The sequence below is a fragment of the Pogoniulus pusillus genome, chromosome 32, assembly GCF_015220805.1.
Source record: "Pogoniulus pusillus isolate bPogPus1 chromosome 32, bPogPus1.pri, whole genome shotgun sequence".
Classification (NCBI taxonomy): domain Eukaryota; kingdom Metazoa; phylum Chordata; class Aves; order Piciformes; family Lybiidae; genus Pogoniulus; species Pogoniulus pusillus.
In genome coordinates this window covers 562657-569232 of record NC_087295.1, presented here as the reverse complement: position 1 = coordinate 569232, position 6576 = coordinate 562657, and positions in this window count along the sequence as shown.

Genomic DNA, 6576 nt, shown 5'->3' with positions numbered 1-6576 from the left:
CTGCAGACAAGGGCATAACCACAAAAACAGCCTGGAACAAGCCAAAAAGGAGCACAAGCTCTCTGCAGACTTGCCCTGCGACTCCTTTCTCTGCTTGCTTTCACAGGCTTCAAGTGTTAACTGGTATGTTATAGACCAGACATAGTTTCACCTGTACACCTCACAGAGATACTCCTCCTCTACCAGGAAGAAAGCAAGCCCTCAGACGACAGGAAAAGACACACAACTGGAGCCAGCCAGAGGATCAGAACCAGAAAGTCTGCAGGAGAAATGAAGCTCTGGGATAAACGTGTCTTTGTGTCACACACCCCTGTGTATGCTGTTGTGGGGCAGTGCCACAGAGGTACTACTAACAGCACAGAGGACAGCTTGCTGTGTTCCCGTGCTGGTTTGCAAAACCCTGGGAAACAAATCCCGCTGATCACTGAAGGCCATGCAGGAAATGTCACCGGCCTGCCGTCCAGAAACAACGACGCCAAGGCAAGTTGGGCAGGGAGCGCGCTCAGATGTGGCCAGTTAGCCCTTCCACACGTGACTGTTTCGAGTCACACAGGAACTCGCGGCCGGTGACAGCAGAACAGACCCTGCCCTGCAGCAGCACAGCGCACAAGGCACTGCTGGGTATCAGCACAGCCCTGCAGGGCTGAGGAGCCACAGGTGAAATCAGGTTTCAGTTACTCCCCCGTAGAGCGTTCGCATTACTGGTATTGGAAACAGCTGTGCAGCTACTCAGACAAAGCGGCGAAACCTCGTCTGCGTTAGCGCAGCTGCTACGGGCAACGCCTGGGTGAACAGCACCAACACCCTGAGCGCAGAGCTCGGCTGCACGGAAATTAAAGGCAGAAAAGGAAGAAAGCAACAGCAGCAAAGAAACCCTCACGGCGCGGCTGCAGGCGTGATGCCTCCCACAAAGTCCCACACCTTGCGAACGCGAACGCACAAGCAAAGCTCGACTGAAGCTCTTTGCAGGGTTTTCGCTAGGTGAAAAGTTTCCGTATGCTGCAGGCAGAAAGGCAGGCATGCCAGCACAGCCTAGAGAGCAGCCTCAAAAGGCCATCAGACTAATGCAAGAGGCACGGCCGCAGCCCGAAGCCGCCGAGCTGCAAGCGCCGTTAAGCGGACGGGACACTGCGAAACTCAGGCCCCAGCAGCCTCCGCAGGGTCCCACGGGGTGACGCAGGTACCCAGGACGGCGGGCACGGCAGCACCCTCCCCCGCCCAGCGAGCCTTGGCCGGGCCACCTCCCCGCCCCGCCCCAGAGCCGGCCTCCCGCCCGTGCCGCGGCGCCCGGCGGCGGCGGCCAGGCGCCGTCGCTCCCCGCGGCGCCCGGAGCCAGGCCCCGTCACTCACCATGGCGGCCGGCGGCAGCTCGGCGTTGCTATGGCGCCGCAGCCTCGCGAGCGCCGCGCCGCGCGCTATGGGCGGGGGCTCGCTCGCGCCCCGCCCGCCCGCGGCCGTCTCCCGGGCAACCCGCGCGCTGCGCCCGCGCGGAGCCCCGCCGGGAGCGGAGCCCCGCCGGGAGCGGAGCCCCGCCGGGAGCGGAGCCCCGCCGGGAGCGGAGCCCCGCCGGGAGCGGAGCCCCGCCGGGAGCGGAGCCCCGCCGGGAGCGGAGCCCCGCCGGGAGCGGAGCCCCGCCGGGAGCGGAGCCCCGCCGGGAGCGGAGCCCCGCCGGGAGCGGAGCCCCGCCGGGAGCGGAGCCCCGCCGGGAGCGGAGCCCCGCCGGGAGCGGAGCCCCGCCGGGAGCGGAGCCCCGCCGGCGCCGGGCGAGCATCGCCCGTGTGCCTCTCACACACCGACAACCACCTCTCCGGGCAGCCTGGCGCAGGGTCTGAACACCCTCTCGGCGAAGAGCTGTCCAGTCTGACCCGCCTCTGGTGCCGCTTTGAACCGCTCTCACGCATCCTGGCACTGGGCACCAGGGAAAAGAGGTCAGCACGTCCTTCTCCACGCCCCCTCCCTCCTCGGAGAGCTGTAGAGAGCCATGAGGTGACCTTCAGCCTCCCCTCCAAACCAGGCAAACCCGAACTCCACCACTCCTCCCAGGACTCTCCTCCCGGTCCTGCCACCAGCTTTGTGCCCTCTGGATGCATTTGAGTGACTTCATCCTTCCTAAACTGTGGGGAACTGCACACAGTACTCATGAGGAGGCCACACACTTAACAGGACAATCCTCCTTCCTGCCCAGCTGACGATGCTGGCTTTAATGGACCCCAGGATGCAGTTCACCCTCTCGTCTAGCAGGGCACACTGCTGCCTGGCACAGAGTCTGCTCTCCACCAGCACATCCAGATCTCTGCTCTCCATCCACTTCTCCCCCAGTTTCACGGAGCAGAGTCACAGAATTACAGACTGGTTTGGGTTGGAAGGGACCTTTAAAGGTCATCTAGTCCACTCTGCAGCGAGCAGGGACATTTTCAGCTAGCTAAGAGCCCCACCTGACTTGATCTGGAACGTTTCCAGGGATGGAGCAGCTGCCACCTCTCTGGGCAGCCTGGGCCAGTGTTTCACCACCTCTGGTGTAAAAACCTAGGCGGATCCTTGCCCCTAGCACCAGAGACATGAGGAGGTATTGTCCAGTATGGCTAGAAATGCACTGGAGATGCAGACAAAGGCTTCCAGGAGCTGCAGCCTCCCCTGCAGAGCTGTTCGTACCAGGGATGGTCACTCACAGGGCACTTCAGGTCCTTGCCTCTGTCGCGAAGCTTTGCTGGAGGCTGTCCTAGAGTGAGCATGGAGCAGGGGCTGCTGCTGCTGAAATATGGAGATCTGAGATGTCACAGCCTCCATCCCAGCAGGAATCTCCCCTGAGGAAACAGAAATAACCAGTAACAGCGACAAACGATGGTGACAGGGCTTGCTGTCCTCCTGGCCCCGCTGGAACGACCCCAGCGGCAGGGAGGAGCCTGTGCCCTGGGGCTGTTGCTCTGGTGCAGAGACGAAGCCTTCCTCCACCAGCCTGAAAAGCTGGTTTCTGTTTCCCTTGTCCTGTAAGGCTTTACCTGCTTAGGTGATTTGCCTCTATCTGCTTTTACCTCCCAGGCAAAGCTACCTCTACAGGACAGACAGGGACACACGTTATCAGTGATAGAGGTGGGTTGTTTTAATTCCTGAGGTTAAAAAACAAGGGGGAGGGAGGAAAACATCAAGAAACATTCCAGTATACAACCGTCTGGATCTCTGTAACTTTACAGATGCTGGGACACAGAAAACATCCTCTTTCTCTATCTGGAGCATGAAGTTTGGCGTGAAGGGGATTGCAATTCTTTGGCAGTTCAGGCCAGAAGGTGCTTCTGAAGAAGTGGTTGGGCGTGGCTAAAACAATAGTGCCATCGCCAGGTGAAAGTAGGAGCAAAGTCAGGCCTTTGCAGCTGCTCTGGAACGGGCCACACCCTTGTGCAACACACTCGGCGCTCTTGCCCAAAGCACCACTGAGCAGAGGATCGCTGTCCTCTGACAGCAGCGGCTCCCTCCTTCACAGAACCCGCTCCCAACAGAACACCTTGCCCTGCCCTGTTCCAGCAGCCAGGAGAAACACCAAAGTACACTCTTCTGTGCCATGAGTGACCCCCTCTGAAATTAACGTTGTGATCCATTCTGAATAGTTGTTTTCTCCTGATTGCATTGCTGCAGATAATAAAAGGCCCAGAACAACAGATCGCCTGAGGACCTGTAGGGAAACAGTGCCCTTGGCTCGAGGGCTTTGTGAACAGAGATGGAAGGTGCTCCACTGAAAGAATCTCTTGCACACACTTCTACTTGGGCTAAGTCCTTCATGGGGTTTCTTTGGCTCCAGTAATAAACTGTCTGGGTCATTCAAGGAAAAGGTTGGTAATGAGGTGCAAGAGGCTCCCTCTTCCTCATGGCATTCCTGCTCTTGAACACTTGTGCTCCTGTTCACCTGTACTTTAGCAGCTTTAGAGTATCCTCCCATTTGCTTTTCCTCCTTCTTCAATACTCATCTTTCCTTTCTACAGGTTTATGGCAAAAGAGCCATAAAACCACTCTCAGGGGCAGAAAAACTTGAAGGTACCATAAGGACTCAAATGCTAAATAAACACAACCCAGTGCTTTTATTGTCCTCCTCCCAAACATCTGCTTCAGCCATGAAAGGCTTACTCAATGGAGCCAAATCCTTTCAGTTACACAGGCAGACTCCAAAGCATTTGCCACAGGATGAAAAAATGCTGTGACTTGGAATGCAGAGAGCAAATCCAGAGGCAAGACTCAAATTCTGAGTAGAGAGATTCCAAATACTTCTGAGCAGAGTTGTCCTGTTTTGGGCTAAGATGCTTGCCAGTGCCCCTGTACCTCACCTCTGGCATTTAAGACACCAAGATTAGTATTCTACCCTAAACAACAGCACACTGCTTTGGAAAACCACACCTAAAAGCCTAAGGAAAACTGCAGCAGCCTTCAGTAAGAGCTCAGTGAAACTGCACAGCAGACTGTCTGAAGCAATAAATAATCACTTCTTGCCTACGGAGAAAGAAACCAGCTTCAGCACTGACACCTGGCCTAGCCCATCGACCATTCAGTGCCTCTGCCTCCATCTCTTGCCTATCACACTTCTCTGCACACAGCCAGCCCAGGCCTCAGCTGTTCCCTCAGAAGAGGGACCCTCTGCACCACCAAGAGTGTGAAGGGGAGTCTGTTGATGGACCAGCTCCCAAGCTCCAGGTGCTCCATGGAAAGCAGCCCTTCTTCCACAGTCTTTTCCAGGATCACTGCATCCATATTCTGCTAGCAACTGGAATGAATGATCAGCAGCCTCTAACTTTACTTGCAGCATGCTTTGCTTTTCTGTGATCACAAACTTCTCTCTACCTCAGCTGCCACTATGGAAATGTCCACCACTTGCCTGTGATTCCCACCTTTCAAACAACCAGCCTTTTGCTGTAGGACATTCCCTGTGGATAAAGGATCAGACTGGTGACACAAGCACAGGATGGCCTCTCCTGACTTCCTTCCCTAGGCCAGCAGATAACTCCAAATTCCTGTTCTTGTTCATATATTTACAAATTTGCCCCTTTCCTCTCACCTAAGCAATTTTCTTCAGCTTGTGCCCGTCCTTCCTTCCTTCCTTCCTTCCTTCCTTCCTTCCTTCCTTCCTTCCTTCCTTCCTTCCTTCCTTCCTTTCCTTCCCTCCCTCCTTCCTTTCCTCCCTCCTTCCTTCCTTTCCTCCCTCCTTCCTTCCTTTCCTCCTTCCTTCCTTCCTTCCTTCCTTCCTTCCTTCCTTCCTTCCTTCCTTCCTTCCTTCCTTCCTTCCTTCCTTCCTTCCTTCCTTCCTTCCTTCCTTCCTTCCCTCCCTCCCTCCTTCCCTCCCTCCCTCCCTCCTTCCCTCCCTCCCTCCTTCCTTCCTTCCTTCCTTCCTTCCTTCCTTCCTTCCTTCCTTCCTTCCTTCCTTCCTTCCTTCCTTCCTTCCTTCCTTCCTTCCTTCCTTCCTTCCTTCCTTCCTTCCTTCCTTCCTTCCTTTCCTTCCTTCCCTCCCTCCCTCCCCCCCCTTACATTTTTCTTTTCTGCCTCCCACCATGAGCCCTGTATACCAGCGACAGCTGCCACCAAGAATCAACAAGGTTCCTATAGCTGGTCTGGTACCAACAGCTGCACTAAAACCTTCCAGGTCTGAGATCTGCTCTGGAGAATAATGACATCAGAAGTCAGACACAACTAAAATGACGATGAGAGCTGGTAGGAGAAAGAGCCTTTTTCCTTTCTCCTACCAAAATGTTTTGCCTTCCCATCAGAAGGGATGGAAGGTTTAAAACCAACTCTCAGGTATTTTCATCAAAGTTGAAATTCCACCTAGAAAGCCCAAGTTTAGTGCAGAGGAGACCCCAGGCTTCCTTAAAAAGGCAGCCCTCATGGCCAGCTCTGTCAGCCCTGAGACAGAAGCTTAGCAGCTGACTGCAAGGGTTATGAAGGACACAGAAGACACAAACCCAGTTTAAATCTGATTGCTACCTTTCTGGTGAGAGAGAGCATGCTGCCCTCCTCAGAGGCTGAGCTTTCCTGTGTGTGCTGATGAGCAAGGTGCTGGAGCAGGAAAAGGAATGCTGCTCTTCCTGATGCCACCACAGCCACAGTACTTCCTGCCACAGGTGACGGTCCTCACTCGAGGAGTTCCTTTCTCTGGGCCAACTCAAGAGTACAGCAAGCAACACTGAAGGGAGTTGCTGATTTCTGTTGTTCACAGAAACAGAGAATGTCAGGGGTTGGAAGAGACCTCCAGGGATCATGGGGTCCAACCGCCTGCCAAAGCAGGATCAGCTGGGGCAGGTCACACAAGAACACATCCAGGCTGGCTTTGACAGTCTGCAGAGGAGGACTGTTACTGGTTTGTAACTGGTATTCAGTACTAGAGCATTTGTAAAACCAGGTAAGACTCAGCAGACCTTAGCCCCAAGTGTAAAACCCTCTGCTGGCTGTTTGTGAAGCACGGAGAAGGTACAGAGCTCTGTCTGGGCTGCAGCAGCTGCCTGTGAAGGCTGCAGCGTTGCATAGCTTGTTCCGACCAGCAGCACTGGTGCAGAAGAGGACCAGCAGAGTTCTCCTCAGAGGAGAGGCCAACACAAACAC